The 21,464-nt window shown below is 39.9% G+C and overlaps 1 protein-coding gene across 4 annotated transcripts in view; it reads right to left on the reverse strand.

The window, feature by feature from the left end:
- Nucleotides 1–21,464, reverse strand: part of LOC124262943 (leucine-rich repeat-containing protein 15-like) — a 61,535-nt gene that overhangs the window by 29,098 nt on the left and 10,973 nt on the right. The window contains exon 1 of one of the 4 annotated variants that reach the window (XM_046697553.1): nt 20,296–20,320. The exons of 2 other annotated variants lie outside the window; for them this stretch is intronic. The gene's annotated coding sequence lies outside the window, so the exon portion shown is untranslated. Of the gene's footprint in view, nt 1–17,808; nt 17,833–20,295; nt 20,321–21,464 lie in introns of those variants that run through there. One more of the 4 variants, XM_046697556.1, reaches the window with a different exon arrangement.

Raw genomic sequence — 21,464 nt, forward strand, 5'->3', positions numbered from 1 at the left:
ACCGATAATCTCGACTCTATCAAAACTTAAAACAGAATAGCAGATCAGTCAGTCGTGACCTTGAGTATGTTATTAATAATGGGAGTACTTCAATTGACAGACGCTGAGCGACACTCGATCAAGGTCACCAAGTATTCATAACAGTCGGAGCCATAAAGGGATATTATTAGGTCATGCCATAATGTCGACATAAGGTGGCTGGTAAGGCTGTTGGCAGAACTTGCTACTGTTAGGAAGCAGTGGGATTCCAAAGTGCATGCGTGGGTGCGAGCGTGAGTGAGTGCATGCGTGCGTGCGTACGTGAGTGAATGTTGCTTCAACCCGTATCAGCAATTTTGCAGCTACTTGTGGCTACAAGGTTATTGAGGTTTTCAGTTTTTAACGGAGGTTTGCAGCCCTTGGCTAGCTCGCTTAATTTTGAACAATGCGACTGACCTGTCAACAGCTTTTATTTGAGCTGTGAAATCATATTCCGCTTCATTATATTAATCCCATTAAGAAGGAAAGTCCAACTTTTTGTTTTATCCCTAATTTCAGAAAACCAGCAACACACTTCACAAGCAAACCTCACGAGTTCCCCTGCAGTTCTAATGACAAATACTAACCCTAGAGTTTCTTAAAGTCAATATCAGTGTTGCTCCAATTCATGGGCGATGTTACTCTTACAATACAACAAACAATTAACACAACATATTCATAAACTTTGTGTACCATGAATAACCAAATAAATTGTTGTTTTTAATTAAATAAACCCAGTTTTCTTACGCACTGGCAAGACTTTGTCTTGGTGCATCACCATGGGGCTATAATTTCCATTCTGATTCAATGACTTTTAATGTTTGACTGGTGGTATTTCTTACTGCATTTTATGACAGGATCTGACCACAAGGCTAAACCATTGCCTTTTATGTTTTGAAGAATTTGTGTCAAATCAAATTTGTAGCTCTGGGTCAATTATTTTGCATTTTCTCTCTATTTGTAATCTAATTTCAAAATATATTATTTTATATTCCTCAAATTGTTTAGTATACAGGTAAACACAATTTGCTTGCAGTATTTTGAATTATTTATTATGATAGTGAGTTAGGTATGTTTTACTTGTTTTTTAATGAAAAAACCCCACTTCTTTGCATTATATTCATTAATTTTTACATTTCAAATGTTCTGGAGTTTACAATAATCTAGCCCCAAGAAGAAGGAAGACCTTGGTCTGTCCTGCTATTCATCCATCCCAGAACAAATCTTAAGTAGTTGTCGGAAACACAGATAAAAATTTAAGCCCATTTCACAGCAAACAGGATGGCCTGGGTTCATACCCGAGAATTCACACGCTGAAAACAATGAAGACATGCCTCACACCTACATCCTCCATCTCCTGACCTCTGACCCTGATCAACTGACCTTCACCTACCTATAATCCATCACAATGCCCCCAGATCAGGTCCGTTCTCCTCCCTACCACCCACACCCTATCTCCTCCATCTGCCACACTCTACCAAAACCCCAAAATAAATTTCACTTCTTGACCAGGTCAGGTGTGCTTTCTTTCAAGACCTGCCCCTTTCATTACAAAACAAAACAGTTGACCAATAGTTCCTTGATTACCCATCCTGGGAATGTTTAATACCCATTGAATTATCCAGTTTCTACAACAAAGGACTTTCCTTTTGAAATCTGACTCTTTCATTCGCCCACACAACACTCCACACACAGTTTAAGTTCATATTCATCCGAAACTTTGTACAAAGTTGAAAATAATTCCAATCCAACAAAACAGGTTTCTTTTGTGATTTGCCCCTTTTATTCCAACACAAAACAGTTGACAAATAGTTTCTTAACTAGCTTATATTCATCAGCAAGTTTGTACTGAAATCATTCCATTTCAACAATAAAGCAGAATCTGTTGAGATTTCTCCCTTCAATTCCAACCCAAAACAGCTGGCAAATAGCATCTAGATGTGTCCAGCTGCTACAGAATGGTTGATTGTACTTATACCTGGACAGTGTTGGATCCGTCAGTCACTGGTTTGGCTGGTCCAGACATGAATGGTTATAAGCCACTGACTTAAACTCGTAATGTTAGAAAACCAAAACTTCAAAATTGAGTGTTTCAATTCCAGATTTCTTAACTTCTCAGAATGAAGATATTCTCTAATCTCCTTTCTATAGTGATACAACATTCTGAACATAATTAATTGAAAATATTCCTGGAACTGAATGAAAGCAGACTTTTCAACTTTCTGACATTGTCAGGTTTGACCTTTCTTTCAACCTCAAACCTCAGTTTTATAGTTTTGTCTGTTCTTTAAACTTGTAGCAGTTCTGGCTGAACTTATTCCATCCACACAACAAAGGAACACCAGCACAAATACGCTTTGATATCTCATGACCAAATTGAATTTTTATTCTCCACATGCCCTTGACTGTGGCCATACGGGTCAAATCCTGCTTTCCTTAAGACATTTATTACTGACAACTTGTATGGCCAAACAGGTGGCCGGCCACAGATTGAGCACCACATTCAGAATTAAGGAGAAAGTTAGAAGCATTAAGCTCCATGAAAGAACACTGGAAACTGGTCATAATCAATTGCAGGAGTTTGAAATACCTCTTTATGGCTTCAACAAATTGCCTCTTTCAGAAAAAGGGAAGTATTGTATGTTATGCCTGGGAGATATTGTATTTTATCACATAGTTGTTAGAGAGATAGTCTAATCCAGCTGTGTAATGAATACAAACTGTCTGCACTGGGGAGTGCATCAGTGAATGAAAAAGGGTGATATGAGATACTCTGTAGAAACAATGCCTTCACTTGTACTGGTGTAAAGATCTACAAGTGGCGATACGATGTGTATCGCATGTGTCAGTATTGAGTTAAGTACTTCACACTTCATACATTGGCTTCACACTTGTCATCATGGTCATGGTATTGTAGAAGAAAGTAGAAGTCGTATTCACTTTCACGACATGTGGTGGGACAGTTGTGGGGCCAGCTGTGACGGGTCCTGATGGCGCCAGATTCAACCTGACTAGGATGTCCACCACCTGCATCACGTCAAGCTTCCCTCCCTTATCAAGCTGATACAGTGGGAACTGATGGAATGACTATTTCAAGATTGTGCTTCATTCACTGACGTACCTACAAACCAACACACTAAATATCTGTCCACATTCTCCCATATACAGCCAAACTATCACACCTACCCACCCACCTGCTCTCACTCACTCACTCACTCACTAATTCACTTGCCCACCTCAATCACTCACTCATCCGCCCCCTCACTCATTCGCCCTCTCACTCATCTAACAAACAACTCACTCCTTTCGACATTCTGTAACACATGGAAACACTTTAACTCTAAACAATTTATAATACAAACTTATAAAAATGATAATTTAACATAGACATTAATGCAAAAAATAAAAAGAAAGTATTTTTGCCACGTACATGATCAAAGTTCTTCGATGATAACTCATCGATTCAACAGAAAAATACCAGAAACACCCGACAATAACAGCCACAGTTGTCCAACACTGATGGTTCTGTTTCTCATGATCATTTCTCGTCAACAACCCTCTCGTTGTTCTCACACAAATACAACTAATAAACTTTGATAGCCAATTCTATGTCAATTTTCAAAAGGTTTCACCAAGAGACACAATTATTTGCCTTAGAGCAAACATGATCGGGACCTAGGGGATGTCGTTTGACACTTGTTTAGTATAAATAGGCTTTTAGTAAAGATAAACGCGAAAGGTAAAGTGGTTGATTCAACAGGGACCACCTCAAAAGTTTTAAATCATAATTTTCCATCTCCAGATATTGGTTTGTTACACACATAAAAATGACTGAAACACAGCATTCCACTTCATCCAGTGATATTTGTATGTTAGAATAATTAATGAAACAGATCCTCCTCATGGCAAGTGTGTATATATCTGTCTATGAGTGAGTGAGAGAGTTTAGTTTTACGACGCTTATTGCAATATTCCATCAATATCATGGCAAGGGACACCAAAAATGGGCTTCACACGTTGTACCCATGTGGGGAATCGAACCCAGGTCTTCATCGTGATGGGCGAATGCTTTAGCCACTAGGCTACCCTACCGCTCCATCTCTGTCTATACGTACATAAACTGGGAAATTTCAATCAAAACATTTGTTCACTCAGACGTGATCCAGAATACTGGCCTCTGAGCATCCCTAACAAGTCTAATAATCAGATTCACAAAATAATACATTAAAATAATTAAAGTAAAGTCAAGTAACTACAAAGAGTCACTGTAATTATTGTGTAGCTTGTAACAACATAATGAGAAACTTGTCATGTGTTACGGGGACGTGTTCAGTGAAGTAGTCTGTTGGTGCTGCGACAATCCTAAGCGTATGTTAACGTATGGAAGTGACAATAACCTAGGTTAGTTCCACAGATACATCTCTTTTTAAGCAAGGTACCTCTCTTCTTTGTAAGACTAAGGGCACAGTACATCTCTACCTTTGTTTCGAGTCGTATTGGTCTGTTCAGCCCACAGAATCCCAAACACCCTGTCAGTTTCACCTGTACCTTATATTCTCCCATTTATTTGCCCAGTATGAAGTTGAGATTGCCCCTAGTGATAAGATCTCCATCACCTGGTACAGAGTCAGGACTCTCAGGCCATGACAATGGAGGCTAGTGGTGACTTTACACATCATGACTTCTCTCATTTGCTTCATCATTTTGTAAATCACGCTGGGGAAATTCATCTCCACCATTTCTTCTGGTTACTGGACCCTAGTCCTTTTTCTTTTGAGGTGAGGTGAGGTGAAATTGGGTTTAACGTCGTGCTTGAGAATATTTCCTCATATGACGACGTGCATGCGTGGATATGTGTATGTGCGGCTGCTTGTACTAGCCAAAACTGAAGCTGGTTTTATAGTGCTAGCCCACTGAGATACCATGCCGCAGTGAAGCATGAATACCCCACTCAGACACATTATACTGACTCCGAGCCGACCAGTCCTTGTTGTACCCATTAATGCCGAGCGCCAGGCAGGGACCAACAAGTACCATATTTTAACGTCTTTTGGTATGACGCAGTCGGCGATCGAACCTGCGACCTTCCGCTCTCCAGCAATTTTCTTTTTGAGGGGTGATTAGGTACTTCAGTAGTTACAGCGTTTGCTCACCGCATTAACTATATCATGAAGTAATAATTCATACAAAAATTCATTATTAATTATTACTATTACAGCAATATATTAGGATTCAAGTATTAGGAAAATATAAATAAAGAATATTAGTTTCACATGGGTTTTTCCCATTTTTCATTTTCATTTTCAGCGGGGAGGGATTGGTTGGGGGTTGCAACATCCCTCACTGGACCAGACAAACCAAAGAATAATATTATGCGCAACATGCCTTGCCATCAGGTAAGTGGACATACAAACAACCAAATTACCACACTTGACCATCCACTCTGTTATACAATACACTTTTACAAATGTCTTTGCAACCAGCAATGTTTGGGGGATTTTCCATAATGCTGCACTCAGCAATATTCCAGCTGTATGATGACAATATGTAAATAATCCAGTCTTGACCAGACAATCCAGTGATCACAGCAGTGTTTCATGTCAACCAAATACATGTAACAGGACATCCTATCAACTTAGTAACCTACCCTCATATCGGTTCGCTCACCCTTAAGAAACTGACCTAGGTCCAAATACGGTCGAGTGAGCGAGTTTAGTTCTATGCCATACTCAGCACTATTCCAGCTATATGTAAATAATCGAGTCTGGATCAAACAATCCAGTGATCAACAGCATGAGCATCGATCTACGCAATTAGGATATGATGACATGTGTCCACCAAGTCAGTGAGCCTGACCACTTGATCCTGTTAGTCGTCTCTTACGACAAGCATAGGTTAAAGATCAATTCAAACCCAGATCTCCGACGGTCTCAAACACAAGAAACACCTCTGTAGCAGGTCTTACAGCATACGCCAGCTCATTCATGTTAGAAGCATACAATACACTCTTTGACTTTGATGGAAATAGGCTGACTTCAAATACAACAACAGGCATGAAAAAATCAAAGCTAACGTTACAAACCTTCAAAAAGAACATTTTTCTATTATTTAAAATTTTTACTAAAATACAAAGTCCTTCCTGTTAGACTCCACTGAATACAGCCTTGTGTTAAAATCCTAAAAGATCAACATTCCTGCTACAGAAAACACAAAGCCTCACAATACAATTTACATCTTCATACATGAATCTTTCAGGATGACAGAATCTTATATGTGGGGAAATCATCTTTTCTTAAAAACGTACCAACACTACATAATTAACACCATCCTCAAATAACAAGGTGTTTACCAGCAAAGAATAACGTTTTTTAATTGAAGTGTAAAATTCCAAACTTAAACCCTCAGGTGTGACTGAAATGAAATACACATATATTTTTATTGTGAGAAAGGTATGAACTTGTCGCTCAGAAATCAGCAACTGCACCCCACCCCCCAACCCCCATTACTCTGACTGGGTGAGTCTTGAGTTACACCACACAGCCCCAGAACCTGACTAACTTGACATGACAAAGGCACATTACTTGTTAAACAATTGTAAACTGCCAGTTTATCTCTCTGTGTAGGTTACGAAATCTAAGCAAGCATGGTTTAACACGACAATGGCTAAGAACACCTTTCGTGTAAAGAACGTGAATCTATTGCATGTAGGCCAAACCTTCACCGACCTTGATGGGCGAGATAGACATGGTGTATGTTACAGGTTTAGATGGATAGAGCGTATTCACACAGAACAAAGGCCATGAATGAGGCAGTGACTTTGCAGTAAGTCGTGCTGCACACATCTCAAACGTCCATATTACTTCATAATATATCAGCCTCTCAGTGAGTGAGTGAGTGAGTGAGTGAGCTTTAACACTACTTTGAACAATACAGTGAGTGAGGTTTAACACCACTTTGAACAATACTTAATATACCACAGTGTGTCAGCTTGATGTGACAGAAAAGCCCTACAGGTGTTAAACGTTGGCCGCTTTGGTGAAATCCATGACTTCTTGCAGTTGTTAAGTTGTTCATTAATATTCTGAGGAGGCTTTGAGATCTATTCAATTACAAAATGTCTTTTTTGATTGCTGCTTCAAAAAAACTTTCAGAAAAGGTAAGGACTTTTAGAGGAGCCACAACGCAGTTACTCAAAACATCCCCCGCATTAATTCTATTTTTTTTATTTCTTTTTATTTTCTGGATCAATTTTTCTGTTTTTTAGAACATATTTGATATCACACAATCTGTTAGTAATGTGTATATCTTTGAATCACTTCATGTCATTTACCTGATGAAGGAGTAAGGATATACTCCGAAACGTTGTGTTCCTCAAATAACGAAGCTGACATCCATTAAAGACTGTCTTCCTTATGTGTATCACTTCTTAATGCCATTTACAGACCCACAACAAAACAGTCTCAAGTATTATCTATCATGTTTCATAGCTCACCTGAAAACAATAGCTCACCTGACTGAAAATCATCCTGACCTTCACGAACACAACCTGCACCACTATCAGCAGGTACTCTCGTTACTATCACTAATATACGATTACCATGACTTTGTGTAATGATCAATCACTATCAATCACAGTCATCATAAAGTCTGGCATGTTTCAGACAAGTGCGGACCAACTATGATCATAATTCCAGCCTGGAGGGACGATATATCTTCCCGTTATCCCCCAGTCATAAAGCCGTACGTGTGTGCCAGTACATACCTGGACTATTAGGCTGATGATTTGACGAGTGACACGGGACCGAGGGCAGGTACGGGTGATCGATTAGGAGCATGTTTATGACAGAATTGTTGCAATATTACGGAACATTTGTGATATTTCAGAACATTTGTGACAGACATTTGGCTGAATTCTCATGAATCTAGTCACATCTGAAAAGTATATTTTCTCAAATCAATAAGCTGTTAATGTGAGATAACACTGGGTTCAAGATATCTCATATGACCAAAAACATTTCCATGGGTGCATGTACATGCGTGCACGTGTGTGTAGACGTGTTGATGTGTGTGTGGATGTGTGTGTGATCAGCTGAAGTATGCTGAAATAGCACTGAAAATACTTTTCAATTTATATAAAAAACAGAAACAGGTGGTTTTGTCTACCTTATTTAATGAAAGTAATTTTATCACCATTTTCATGTAAAAATAATCACCAAAAAGTATTTTAGCAACAAAATGTGATCTCAACATGTGCTATAAGGAAGTAAAGGCACCAGGAACATATTTTCACTGTGTTGTTAGAAACTGAACAAAATATATGCTTTGTTTCTTATTATGGGTAGAAAACTGCTACATTTACACATTTATTGGGGCCTGTGTAGGTATGGGGTAGGTTTTGTGGATTCCCAAATCATCTCTGATAATTAAGTTTTAAAGGCTTTAGATTATGTAAATATTTTCTTAAAACCCAACCTTCCTTGCATCACCAGGAGGGTTGGAGTTAATCAACAACTTTAGGTGTGCCATTATTTTATAACTTGTGTTTTCTTTCTCACAAATTATAATCATTTTCACAATCAAATTTTGGGTAATATCTCAAATTCAATGAACTCATTCTTAATACAGAAACCAAGTGTTCATGATCCGATCCCTGCATACCTATGATATGACTACTTCCATACCTAGTGGAACATGTATGATATAACAGACTGAATCTCATACCCAGAATATCTGACATACCTCAGTTCTAGCTGTATCGCGTTGACCAAGCAGGGCTCAGACTGCCGGGTGTCCTATCAGATCATCAACATTGTTACACAAATGAGCTGAGACCACCCACAAAGACTTCATCACGACATATCAAACTAAACAACAGCGATACCTGCTGCATGCAAACCAGATCCTGGGAACGTACAGGCCATGTGACATGATCTACATAAATGCAAATTTAGGATAATTCTGGAAGATTAAAATCCTTTTGTTTTAACTCAGTTACTGTGTCTCTTGTATTATAATTAACAACACAGGGAATTAACATACAGGTACAGTCTACCTCTGGCTTTGACTTGTGATGGGAGCATAACAAGTGTACACTTGCAATGGACTATACTATAGTCTGTTTGCAGTGAAAACGTACCAATGAATTTCACTTTCAACAAAAATGTAAATCAAAAGAAGTGAAATTAAGATTGCAAATCCTCATAATTTTACCTTGCATTTAAAATTCAGAATTTTTTTCAACTTAAGATAAAAGTTGTTTTACAAACGATTATAGTTTCAAATCGCTATTACTGGCTTGTATTACAAAGGGGTAAGCGCAGTAGTAGGAACAGTCAAACAAATGCACGTGCAGTACGTGATGAGCGTTAACTTAGACCAACTCTACTTGATCTTGGTGTTTCATTTAATGTGCATACCCCCTTGTAATACAAACCAATAATAACGATTTGAAACCATGATCGTTTGTTAAACAACTTTTATCCTAAGTTGAATGAAATTCTCAGATTTAAACGTTCAAATGGCAAGATAAAATTATTTCACTTTAAATTGAAATTCATCAGTACGTTTTCAATGCAAACAGACTATAACTGTGTTTAAATGTAGAGTGAGTGAGTGGGTGGGTGGGTGGAGTGAGGAGTGAGTGGGTGGGTGGGTGGGTGGGTGGGTGGGTGGGTGGGTGAGTGAGTGAGTGTATTCAACTGGTCAGGTCAGAGACCATATTGATATTCAAAGACTTGAGTTTTGTAAATGTCCGAATGTTGACGACACCTGCAACCGGACTGTGACCACGTGTAGTGCTGGGTCGTTAATGACTCCCTAATTAGCCATTGTCCAGTGTGTTAATTACCATATGACACAAATACAGCCCTAGTGAAATGTACAAACTGACACTTGCTCCTTCCACCAGGAAACACTCACAGGTGAAGTATGACAGCTGCATTACTCACTGTTCCTTACAAACTTACATTTGCTTCCCACAAATAGTAGACTAACACTTAAGTTTATTAATATATATAATAATTATACAGAAACACATCAATCCACAGGGCTACAGAAAAGAGGCGTAATGTACGCCTCAGGAGCAATGAAGTACAACATAATATATAATTTCAAGTGTTTTATGTACACACATAAATACCTTTGTACGTCTAAGATTTAATGTCCGTTCGTATCGTGCAAATGGAAATCTATTTCGGATAAATACTTGTCAAGAGTTTTTTTCCAATGCGATTTGACACGAGGAAACCCCGGCAGTGGGAATCGCTTGTGTTGATTTTTTAAATAAACAACATAATTAACATTGGAAAGTCAACTGGACACCGGTACAGTGTGATATACAAATTTGCTTGCCCGACAGAAAAAAACACTGGACTGGGACGTCGAGCAATGGGTTATTTCCACCCCTGCCCAACTAGCACGGGAACATATCAACAAGGCTCTCAATTATCGGCAGTCTGAGACTGACAGACTCGTGACCATGTCTATCCCTGCAGCCTTCAGCCAACACTTGATGACCACCTCTAACCCGAGACAGCCTGCAGCCTTCAGTCAACACTTGATGACCACCTCTAACCCGAGACAGCCTGCAGCCTTCAGCCAACACTTGATGACCACCTCTAACCCGAGACAGCCTGCAGCCTTCAGCCAACACTTGATGACCACCTCTAACCCGAGACAGCCTGCAGCCTTCAGCCAACACTTTCAGATGACCACCTCTAACCCGAGACAGCCTGCAGCCTTCAGCCAACACTTGATGACCACCTCTAACCCGAGACAGCCTGCAGCCTTCAGCCAACACTTGATGACCACCTCTAACCCGAGACAGCCTGCAGCCTTCAGCCAACACTTGATGACCACCTCTAACCCGAGACAGCCTGCAGCCTTCAGCCAACACTTGATGACCACCTCTAACCCGAGACAGCCTGCAGCCTTCAGCCAACACTTGATGACCACCTCTAACCCGAGACAGCCTGCAGCCTTCAGCCAACACTTGATGACCACCTCTAACCCGAGACAGCCTGCAGTCTGGACCTGTCAACTGAGACCTGTATCATCCACAGTAATGGCTGTACAAATGTCTTGATGAGAGTATCTATTGAAATGTATGTCCAGGGTAATACAACATTCAGTCAACTGTCTGGTGAAATACACACAGCTGTGACACAACAACAGCTGGAAGCTGTCACCCAACTGTACTGTGCTGCCAAAGGCACTGCTGGTTCAATATGAAGTTTAGACAGTGTTGGAGCTAATGCAAACAAACATGGCTGCAATCGGTTGGCCTATTATATCTTGTATTCGACAAGGTTTCAACTCTTACTCAAGCGTTATATTTGTTGTTTAACGCCCCACTCAGCAATATTCAACTATATGATGGCAGGGTTCGAAATACCCCATATATTAGCGTGCCATGGCACAGTAAATATTGAAATGGCACGGCTGAAAAATATTCTCGTTGCCCTTTTGACACGCTTAATGTTTTAGAGACATAACTCACATTTAGTCATTTAATCCCCAAAACAATTATACCATACATATTTGAATGCTCATAAACCCATTTCTTTATTTAACAATAAATTTCAAATGATCATCATTGTCATTTATTCTAAAAACATGTGGGCATACTTGGTTTCAGAAAGGCACACCTAAAATATTTGTCTGGTGCCCTAAGGCACACTTACAAAAAAAAAGTATTTCTATCCCTGGATGGTTACCTGTAAATGACAGAGCCTGGATTAGAAACCCAGTGACTGAGAGGTCAAATTTGATAGTTCATTTTCAAACGCTACATTCTACAATATTCTACCAACTCAACTGTACTCTGCTGCCAAAGGCACTGCTGGTTCAATATGGAGTTTTGACAGAGTGTTTGAGCTTATGCAAACAAACATGGCTGCAATCAACTGGCCTGATATATCTATGACAGTTGTATTCAACAAGGTTTCTACGCTTACACCCCACTCAGCAATATTCACGCTATGTCATGTGGCCTGTAGTGAGTAAGGTTAGTTTTACGCTGCTTTTAGCAATATTCCAGCAATATCATGGCGGGGGGACTCCAAAAATGGGCTTCACACATTGTACCCATGTGGGGAATTGAACCTAAACCAATTGCTTTATCCACTAGGCTACCCCACCACCCGACATGACATGACAGACTACTACAATAACATGAGAGAATCACACGGTCCTTTACTTCTTTTGAGCAATATAACAGACAACATAAGACATGATATCACCCCAAGCATTCCTGCCCACTGACCGATGAGGGCCTCCACTTGTAAAACCATGGCCGTGTGACAAACAAATGAACGACTTGTAAACCTGATAGAGGGGAAATGTCTTCTGCCAAAATACCACAGGGAGGATTCCATTCGTGTTGTATGAATTCCCTGACAGCTAAAACGGAGACCTCCACCCACCCGTCATATGTTTGTCAAGTCAGGCATGATATTCTACACACCGACACTAGGATAACTGTTTGTCTAGTACATGTAGCATGACTGACAATCACTGAATGTGTTTGACTGTTGGTTACCAGCCATGGAGATGGTCACCGATCACAAAACTGATTTCACTGTTCATTTCGGGTTGGTGAGTGAGTGAGTGAGTGGGTCTGGGCTCACACTGCTGTAAGCTATACTCTGGCAACATCACAGCAAGGGCCACCAAACATCGGCTTCACCAATGGGGTAAACAAACCCAGACCTTCAGTGAGTGAGGGAGTTTAGTTTGACGGCGCACTCAACAATATTCCAGCTATATGGCAGAGGTCTGTAAATAATCGAGTCTGGACCAGACAATCCAGAGATCAACAGCATGAGCATCGATCTGCGCAATTGGGAACCGATGACATGTGTCAACCAAGCCAGCAAGCCCAGTGACGGTCCCGTTAGTCGCCTCTTACGACAAGCATGGGTTACTGAAGGTTCCTTTTAACCTGGACCTTCACAGGTTCCCAGACCTTCAGAATGACAAGCAATAACTGTAAACGTTGCCTCAAGTGGTGAGTCGTAGAACCTTCTCAGGCAACAAAACTGAAATGAAGTCAATCACTGGAATGTCTGGTCCATACTCGACCTTTTTACAGCTTGACTATCACTGAAAATGGTGTTATAAAATCCACAAAAACAGTCACCAGTCATTATCTTTCATTAGAACCAGACAGAACGATCACAAAAGTCCTCCTTCCCCTGTCAACCAACTATACCTGATGCCCTGCCAAGTCATGGCTATCATTATTGCAAGATTTCCAGTATCTCAAACTACCTGACTCGGGTTTAATGAGCAATATCTTGAACTACCTGACTCGGGTTGAATGTGCAATGCCTTTTTCAAAATCCTACATCCGCCTCTAGAAAACCAAAAACAAAACCTCACCTCATCGAAACTTGATAGCCGAGGAAACGTAAAAACAAGTCCTCCTTACACACATTACGTCAATCCAGCAAGTCTGCAATACAAGCGTATGTACAGCCTCAACCTTCCTATGTCAATATCCCTCCTACCTTCCAGCAGACCTCTTCAATGGAGAGTGAAGCTCAACTGGGTCTAAGTGGCAGCTTATCCTGGTTTAGTGGTCACTGAACACCTTTGTCCTCCGCCAGCCCTGCTGTGTGCTGCTGGTCATTATGTCCAGGTTGTGGTCACTCTATCTCATTCATCTGTTTGTTACACCCTAAGCCCAGATACTGATCTGGAAGCACTCAATGTGTAATCACAGGCTCACCTGCAACACTGTTGTACTGTAGTGCAGTACTCTGGGTCCGAGTTACACTCTTAGTGGCATCATAGTGTTGTATTCTGGTGCAGGGCTGTACTCTGAAGCTGTGTTACACTCTTAGTGGCATCATAGTTTTGTATTCTGGTGCAGGGCTGTACTCTGAAGCTGTGTTACACTCTTAGTGGCATCATAGTGTTGTATTCTGGTGCAGGGCTGTACTCTGAGGCTGTGTTGTATTCTAGTGACATCATAGTGTTGTATTCTAGTAACATCATAGTGTTGTATTCTAGTGACATCATAGTGTTGTATTCTAGTGCCATCATAGTGTTGTATTCTAGTGACATCATAGTGTTGTATTCTAGTGACATCATAGTGTTGTATTTTAGTGACATCATAGTGTTGTATTCTAGTGACATCAGTGTTGTATTCTAGTGACATCAGTGTTGCATTCTAGTGACATCATAGTGTTGTATTCTAGTGACATCATAGTGTTGTATTCTAGTGACATCATAGTGTTGTATTCTAGTGCAATGCTGTACTCTTGGGTTGTGTTATACTTGTCTAGATATTATAGTGTTGCACTCTTATGGTTTAAGTGTAGTATTCTATTGGTTTTAGGGGTGGTGGGGTAGCCCAGCAGTTAAAGCGTTTGCTGGTCACGCCAAAGGCCCGGGTTCGATTCTCCCCACGGGTACAATGTGTGAAGCCATTTCTGGTGTTCCCCGCCGTGATATTGCTTGAATATTGCAAAATGCGGCGTAATACCACATCCACTCACTTGTGCTTTTAGTGTTGTATTCTAGTGCAATGGTGTACTCCAAGTGCAATTTTAGTGCCTCACCGTAGTGCTGATGGTGTTGTCCTTGTCTGTTATGGGTGAACATGTACCCTAGTGTTGTTCTGATGTTCTGATGTTCTGATGTTCTGAAGTGTATCTCAGAGCCTTCTCTCATCTCACATTTTAATACTTTAATATGGATGAAAACCAAGGAACATTATTGAGACTACGAATATCTTGGAAGTTTTCTCTTATACCATGTGTAATATCAGTCTAGAATTCCTGCAACATCTAACCGAAGTTCAACGACAAAGACCCTTTCAGGATTCTATTCCAACCCTGAAACCAACCCCCACTTCATGCAGTGTTGCTCAACATTAGGTCAGAATTCAACAAAGAAAACATCACCAATCTTGACTAGAGTTTTTCCCATTCAAACCAAATGCCATTTGAATGATTCACACAAAACAACTGAGCTATTCAAGTGCCTCTCAATGCAAGCCAACAGCTTCCTCCCATCTATGGCTGTACAGGCCTGGATTGCCCAGCTATGTCCATGCTGACGGCTACATGATCTCTGAAATAAACACCCGGCTTAGCATGGAGTCTCCTTCTACTCAAAATCTCAAAACACGACTAAACTGTGATTAGAGAGTTACACACAATGGGATGTCACAGATTTGTAGTCACGCATTTAATCACACATTCAATCAGGTTGATTTCCCTACCTGCTGAGTCAGCAGATCTGAGTATTAAGGATAAATCCCTTCAGTGGTGTAAACAATTACAGCGGATTCTCCCCAGGGAGTTGATCTGTTGATAGCTGTGAAGACCATTGTGAAAGATTTCCTTGTAATTGATGTTTTAATAGCAGTTATGACTGAGTGTTGTTCAGTTGTTGTTAACACCTCACCCAGCAAATATTCAAGTTCAGAGCAAACAATCCAGTGATTGGTATTGTGACCAACAATCAACCCAGATAGAATGACCACGCCATCAATTTAGTGGCAATCAATTTAGTGGCAATTAAACGCTTCTGGGGACCTATTCCAGCTTAGATTAACCAGTGGGAAGAGAGTGAAAGAAAAGTGCTGTTCGAAATTTATATAAATTCAGTTTGTCATGTTCATCAGCTATGATAAGGAATGTTATAAAAATATGTTTACTGAAATCTTTCCTACAAACAAAAATGCCTGACTGGTCAGCAGCTGCTACCATATTTAAATTTCTTTTAAACTAATTTCTCAAATATTAAATATTAAATATTAAATGCTACACCACACCTTAGTATATTTCTTTCCATAACTGGTTCAGACATTTGTAACAGTTTGTTGCAAGGACCTGATCTAGTTTATTTTTATATGTGATATTAGTCAAAAGACTTAAAGAACACCCAACTTTTAATTATTGGTTCTTTAGTAAGTCTGTTTGACATGACTGATTACTGGCAACTGTGGTCATATGAAAAAATATGTTAACTTTATTTGAGTAATATATCTAAGTGATGAAGACCTAGACTGCTTCTGAGTGAGTGAGTGAGTGAGTGAGTTTAGTTTTACGCCACACTCAGCAATATCCCAGCTATATGGCGGCGATCTGTAAATGATCGAGTCTGGACCAGACAATCCAGTGATCAACAGCATGAGCATCGATCTGCGCAATTGTGAACCGATGACATGTGTCATGACATGCGAAACTGACCACCCGATCCCGTTAGTAGCCTCTTACGACAAGCATAGTCGCCTTTTATGGCAAGCACATGGGTTGCTGAAGACCTATTCTACCCCGGATCTTCACAGGTCAGACTGCTTCGGAGACACCCATGAGCAGTGTAGTGCTGGCACTCCCTGAAACAAACACTGGTACACAGACATAGACCATTTGTGCTTTCGACCTGACTTGGAACTTATCAATCCGTATCATGTCTCTGACGAAACACTGGTTTAAGTACACAGATAATTTTATGACAGGACAAATAGGAGTTATCAAAATTGTGGCGTTGTAAACCACCTGTTCAAACTTTGATAACCTGTACAGAAGGAAACGAATTATGAAGAGCGTTAACTAAACGTAATCCTCGTCGACTGAAGTGAAGTGCAGTGTTTGTCTTAACAGTTTCGTTATCGGATGAAATCTTCAAACACCTGCGTAGATTAACAAGAGAACACGAGATACAAAGGGTTAAGTCCTGGTGAGGTCATATCATTTCTACCTTCTGTTATCAAACAAAAAATTACATTCGCCCATTCAGAGAATAATACACATGATATCGCCTGGTTACCCAGGCCCATTCAATGCAATGTTACTACTACAACCGTCATAAGTCTGAATGAGAGTTACGATGACCTTAGCGCTAAGATCATCACATGGATTGGTGTAGGGTGTCCTTCTACAGAGCTATCTTAGATCTAAAACTGGGTTAAAGTATGGACAAAGAACCATCTCAACATTATGATCTCTTTGTGGTTTTGGTACTAGGAAGATCAGTGAGTGAGGTTAGTTTCGCTCCGCTTTTAGCAATATTCCAGCAATATCAGGACGGGGGACACCAGAAATGGGCTTCACACGCTGTACCAACGTGGGATCAAACCTGGGTCTTCAGCATGACAAGAAAGATTGAAGACAGGCACCATACATGGATCCCTGTATATATACTGTTCTATAACTGAGACTAATGAATTAATATTTACTCAGCAAACGGTCTTGATTGCAATTAATAATTCCATGATAATTCCCACAGCAACAAATAAACAAAGTCACAACATTGTGTCTAATGCCAGCTTGTTATTTCTTTACTGAAATCAACCTTCCGGACTAATTAAAAAGACACACCTCAAGGTATATCCATAAAACCCTGTATCTCGGCAACACAGTCCTGTTATTCTACACTGAAAGACAAACACACCAAACAGCAAGAATCCCTGGTATGGAACCTGCCGTCACTGCCTCCAGACATCTAAACATACCTTGATACTCCCAGCTCCTATGACCCCTGTGAACTTACTCTTGTTCCCAAGTCTTTCACCAAAGTTATAGCCTCAAACTACAATGCTGGAGAACCAATATCTTCTCCGACCACAACAATCCAAACTGTCCCATCACAATGTCCAGCCATGCATGGGTGGGTGAATCCTCTATCATATTAACATCAAAAGATATCATGTCAATATCATATTGAAAGCGTTAATGTCAAATAATATTTGGGGGACCAAGGTTTATTGTGTGCATGTCAAAAGACAGACATGACAACAATAGAAAACTTGTTACAAATTTACCAAATAATATTCACCTGTCAATGGCCAAGCTGTAGGTGTCTGTCATAGCCTTGTGAGTCTCAGTGTGTATAAAACTCCGTCACAATCAATATATGTGTTCCGTATGACAGGCACTATACACCCGTTGTTTTCACATGACCTATTAAACAAGGCTATATATAGGACAGGCAGGATATATATTTCATAACATGCCCGTAACTGAAGTAATACATGACTGCTGTTATCCAACGTATAGCACAACCATGTCGCTATTCATGAACTGAAAACTCAGGGTCAAAGAATAATCATGGTTAGTTTGATGTTTGGTCAAGAAAGTTTTGGCGACACCCTACGGACCATTCATACATTACAGGGCGGGGGAGGTGAGTCCTTAACATCTTTTGAGAAGTATATAAACTTGAGAAATTATTGTTTGCAGATCAAAAGCCACACATGGTACAGACAAGCAGTCTCAACTTTTAAACTTCAGGAAAAAGGTATGTATATATCAATGTGGCGCTGACAGTAGCAAAACACCGGAAATACCCCTTCAATGTGCCCAATCAATATAACTGTCTCATACACCACTAGTGCGTGTACTTTGAATCATACATACGTGCCTGTTGGTTTATCTGACTGTGAGGCACTGACCTACACTCCACAAACAACACGTTTCAGGGCCCCGACTCGCAAACTGATCTTAGTGCTAACACCACTGTAACTTTAATACTGGCTTATGACAGTTATAGACAATCGTAAATCTTAGTTTAACGACTTAGAACAGTCACACACAATCAGCCATGTCACAGAGCACAGCCACCTAACCCACAATCAGCCATGTCACAGAGCAGGACCACCTAACCCACAATCAGCTAAGTCACAGAGCAGGGCCACCTAATCCACAATCAGCCATGTCACAGAGCAGGGCCACCTAACCCACAATCAGCCATGTCACAGAGCAGGGCCACCTAACCCACAATCAGCCATGTCACAGAGCAGGACCACCTAATCTACAATCAGCTAAGTCACAGAGCATGGCCACCTAATCCACAATCAGCCATGTCACAGAGCAGGACCACCTAACCCACAATCAGCTAAGTCACAGAGCACGGCCACCTAATCCACAATCAGCCATGTCACAGAGCAGGACCACCTAATCCACAATCAGCTAAGTCACAGAGTCAGACAATCTATTCCAAAAACCACCAAGTCACACACCTCGACCATCCATTCCACAAAAAACAGAACAGAGTAACAGAACCTACCACCCAATCCAGAAGCAGGAAGTCACAGAACCATTACTGCCCTGAAATCCCAACCTGGTGAAGCAGTAACCAATCACACTTTCTGTTAAACACACAAGCTCAAGGTCATAGTCCATTCAAAACTTGCAACACCAAATTCAATAACTGATCGCTCCATAACGGCTGGTCAGCCAGTCATGTAATATGAAGTCCCTGCAACATTTATATCTACCTGGGTATATAATAACCACATTTATATCTACCTGGGTATATAATAACCACATTTATATCTACCTGGGTATATAATAACATTTATATCTACCTGGGTATATAATAACAAGAGCCAGCAGCCCTGGTGACAGATGGAGATACGGACTACTGTGCAACCTTACAACCAAGATAAGACAAGTGCATGAACACTCATTATCCACCCTCCCTCCTGTGCTATATAGGATGTATCCACACACTCCAGCTGACTGGACACACAGATAACCCTTGGCTTGCTGACAGTACAGGTGATATCTACTGGATATACCGGGATAAGACACCTGAAACTGTTGATGTTGTGACAACCATCTCATGTATCACATACCAAGCTATAGATCTGTATCAACACTTGTATCATCAGACAGAATCAAAACATCACGCTTAATTTAGTATCAGGATGGTTTTTTATGCATCCACAAAATGACAACCTTCTCACGGGACACAATAAAGAAAATCTCTACAAAATCAAAAACGAGAGTCAGGGACACGTACATCTTAAGATCAGATGGTTATAGTATTAAAGATCCACAAATAAATCTTCCTTTATATTTTGTACAAATCTCGTGGAAATCACATCAAACACATCCAAAAGAAGATACAGGCTTCCAGGAAAGTGCTTGGATGATCTTTGTACTAAAAAGATAAATATATGGTCCTACACATCTATACATTTACATAAAACCCAAAATTACAACCTTCTGACGGAACTTTCAAAGAGACAGCCTACAAACAAAATATAGGGTTTAGGAAGTTGAGTTTTGAAGATTAGACACTCACATATTGAACACATCCCCACAACTAAGCCCTATCATATCCCTAAAATTGACATGCTCCCCACACGAACCATAGCCAAAATCCCTACAAAAGAAAAAATAACAGAATATGAAATTTAGTCCTTAACATCCTAAATTCATGGTATTACAAATCAAAAACCTAAAACTTCCTTTATCCTTAAAACCAAAATCAAAGGAGCCAATGTCATCTATAAATATAACAGTGTAAAAATCTCACCTTGCAAATACAATACACAGAATTCTTAATAACAGAGCATGGCATCCCAAGGGGCCGTAGGACTCCCTAAATCACACCCTTCCTGCTTGTAGTGGACAATCGCGGGTACAACATGGACCTCGGAATCCCTAAATGAGAGGGCAAACATCGTCAGGTGGAGTCACAGTCCCACAATGCATCACAATACCCCCTGCATCAAGGCTATCACATTAGCCCCTAATAGGGTGACTTGGAACAGGGACCATCTCAAATGTAAAACTGGATTACCAGCTGAAGAATCTAAGCGAGATGATCAGAAAAAGGGTTCATACACTGTACTCCTGTGTGAGCAGAAATTTAGGTTTGACACACAATGCAATCTTTTAATGAGAAATTTAGGTTTGACACACAATACAATCTTTTAATGAGAAATTTAGGTTTGACACACAATACAATCTTTTAATCAGAAATTTAAGTTTCAGACACAACACAATCTTTTAATCAGAAATTTAGGTTTTACACACAACACAATCTTTTAATCAGAAACTTAAGTTTCAGACACAACACAATCTTTTAATCAGAAATTTAGGTTTTACACACAACACAATCTTTTAATCAGAAATTTAGGTTTTACACACAACACAATCTTTTAATCAGAAATTTAAGTTTCAGACAATACAATCTTTTAATCAGTACGCTAACACAATATTTTAACCCATAAAAGAGTACTTTCATGGAAACATACAGCAAGGGTCCATTTATTTGTTACAGTTTTCTAAAACTGATGGACATGTTACTTTTTTGGGAACAGATTCACACATTTCTTAAATCCCAATTTAAAAACATTTTAGCCATCAAATAAAATATTGTATGTTTACTAAATGACATCCCTTCTTCTCTGTGATAGTTAATAATTTCTTGTTTGATTAAGGGAATATATAATTCAAGGAACAAAATAATAATTAATTTTTATTTTTCAATGCAATAATGACAAAAATACTACCATATTTTAAATTTCAACATGCCCAATTTGGAAAATAACAGCAGAATGAAAGAAAATTGTCCTATTCAAAAACCCTTTTGACATTATAACCAAGTTTGCTGTTGAGATGTCCCCCGCCCGGCCCTTGTTCTGCTCCCTGAACCCGAGCTGTCATTAACCCCTTCACTGTAAACACCAACTGAACCAT

The sequence above is a fragment of the Haliotis rubra genome, unplaced genomic scaffold (genome assembly GCF_003918875.1).
Source record: "Haliotis rubra isolate DU_JTF1 unplaced genomic scaffold, ASM391887v1 Scf860, whole genome shotgun sequence".
NCBI lineage: Eukaryota > Metazoa > Mollusca > Gastropoda > Lepetellida > Haliotidae > Haliotis > Haliotis rubra.